Source organism: Dipodomys merriami, unplaced genomic scaffold (genome assembly GCF_024711535.1).
Source record: "Dipodomys merriami isolate MVZ:Mamm:240054 unplaced genomic scaffold, mDipMer1.0.p SCAF_3115, whole genome shotgun sequence".
In the NCBI taxonomy this organism is placed as follows: domain Eukaryota; kingdom Metazoa; phylum Chordata; class Mammalia; order Rodentia; family Heteromyidae; genus Dipodomys; species Dipodomys merriami.
The window spans coordinates 2315-4938 of NW_027204622.1; the positions used below are offsets into that span (position 1 = coordinate 2315).

The window sequence follows — 2624 nt, forward strand, 5'->3', positions numbered from 1 at the left end:
GCCTTATACGTGCAAGGCAAGCACTCTACCACTGAGCCACCTTCTGTTTTCTCATTCCTAGAAAAAGCTGCACAAGAAAACAACACTGATTCTCATTTTCAGTCTGTACATTTGCATATGGAGGAACGTCTTTCCTCTGTTCTCCATCAATTCCCTACTTTCCAGTTAGAATGATTTAGAATAATAAAAATGAAAAAAAGAGTAAATAAATAATGAAAAAAACATGCAGAAAATTCACTGTGTTTTTCTCACCAGTTCAACCAATGTAAACTATTGGGGAAATACATAGACACCTTATTCCCACTGGCACTGAAAATCTCTAGTTAAGCAATTCTGATGAAGATGAGGAACAAAATGAAAAAGTGATGAATGGTATCAATTGCAAGAAAAAAAATGGAGTCCGATCCAAGCAAATTTCTTCTTTGGGCTGCTGAAAATAATCGGCTTAGTAGAGTGTGGAGACTACTTTCCATAAAGGCCACTCATGTGAATACTAGGGATGACGATGAATATGCCCCTCTTCATCGAGAAGCGTACAGTGGACAGTTAGATATTGTTCGTGAGTTGTTGCCTCAAGAAGCAGATATTCATGCAATAAATGTGAATGGTTGGAAACCCCTGCACAGTGCTTATTCTTGGAATAATACCAGAGTGGCTTCTTTCTTACTTCATCATTATGCAGATAGCAATGCCCAAACTAAAGGCCTCTTAACTCCCTTGTGTTGTGCTGCTGTGTATAGAGATAGCGAAGGTACGCTGGACCTCCTTCTGTTCAACCGTTATATCAAACCAGGACTGAAGAACAAGTTTGAAGAAACTGCCTTTGATATTACCAAAAGGATAAGTATGTATCACTACCTCTTTGAAGTTGTGGAAGGCTGTCGAAAGAAATTTTTCTCTTAAGTCATAATGGTTCAGTTAAGTATCTTTTTTTTTCCTTTTTTTTCTTTTTTTTTTTTTTTGGTTGAGTTTTTTTTTTTTTATTTTGAAAATACCATACAGAGGAGTTACAATTACATAGGTAAGGGAATGAGTACATTTCTTTTCAAACATGTTGCCTCCTCCTTTATTTCCCCTTCCCATCCCTTCCCATGTCCTCCCCTCTCTACCCCTCCCCCCACCAAAGTTGTAAAGTTCGTTTTTCGACATGTCTTGTACATCTCATTGTTGCAATGGGTCAAACTGTGTCCCTATTTAAACAATTTGTTTTTCCCCTTCCCTTTCACAAATCATACCAACATCAAATACAATGAAAGCAGGGATTATACCATGGGAGAGGGACATAAAAAGCAACAAAGAAATCATCTTATAAATATGTTAGAAACAATCGCAAGAAAGAAGAAAAACATTTGAATCCTTATCTTAGGGTTCATTTCGCCAAACATCAACTTATCTGATCATTTTGACTTGTCTCAGACATGTACTAGTTATTGCAAATAAGGGAAACCATGGGACCAATGTTTTTTTGGGCCTGGCTTACTTCACTTAATATTTTTTTTTCCAAGTCTTTCCATTTCCTAACAAATGGGACAATGTCATTCTTTCTCATGGAAGTATAGAATTCCATTCCATAGAATTCTATTTTCTCAATCCATTCATCTACTGACGGACATCAAACAAGACCATACTAAAGCTACCAGAACAAATATTTTTATTGCAGCATTATTTAGCATAGCTATTAGTTAAGTTCCTTAAACTTCAAAATGCCAATCCATTCTTTGTGTCCATACAAAATACTTTCACAACCCAAATAACAGCAATATCTTACTGTAAAAATTCTGTGGAATTTTTCCAAATGAATTGCCTGACTTTGATGTAAAAATGTATTTTAGTTGTTTGTATACATCTATAATTATTTCTGCAGATTTTGTGATTTTTTAATCAGAAATAATTTGAACTCATCTGTTGAAAGGAGTAGTACAGAAACTAAAGATATTTGTTTATTGTCTGAAAAAATATTTTTAAAATATTCTATATTCTGTGTTTGAATAATATCCATAATCTATTTCACTCTCTCCTGGATATACTTTGAATTGAACATTGTTTTATAATATATAAATATATATATATATCCATTAATAAATAGTCCTTTCAAATTACATTCCATATAGAAAATTTAAGATTCCTTTTTTTCTAGGTCCTTATGAAAGACCCCAGACTCCTAGGAGACTTTCGTCAACGGGAGGGCGCCCCAGAAACTCAGACTCCAGGCTGGGAGATGCAATAAGCAAGAGGAATTTATTTGACGTTTGCGCAAACGGACTCTCTGCCCCGGTCAGTCAGAGAGCCCCGAGCAGCGGTTACAAGCCTTTTTAAAGGCAAAAATCATAAGATTAACGCATAACACAAAGCATCCCATGATTGGTCCATTTAAAGATCATCATATGTGCCAACAATCACTTTGCCACGCGGGAAATTTTGTAACACTCTTTGTAAAACAATTGGTGGTTTAATGGGGGGTTTACATGGTTACAGGCCTATGATTGGTTGACATTTGGCCCAGTTTATGGTCTGGCCAGGTGGTCGTTGTCAAGATCCGTCCCAGGGATTGCTGAATTAAACTGGAACTGAAAAACATGTTCTATCTATAACCGCTGTCCTTGTTCTGGGGTGGGCTGATATCC

General features: G+C 36.2%; 1 pseudogene; it reads left to right on the forward strand.

The window, feature by feature from the left end:
* Positions 1-393: 393 nt before the first annotated feature.
* On the forward strand, positions 394-903 carry LOC138841286 (ankyrin repeat domain-containing protein 49 pseudogene; annotated as a pseudogene).
* Positions 904-2624: the final 1721 nt, after the last annotated feature.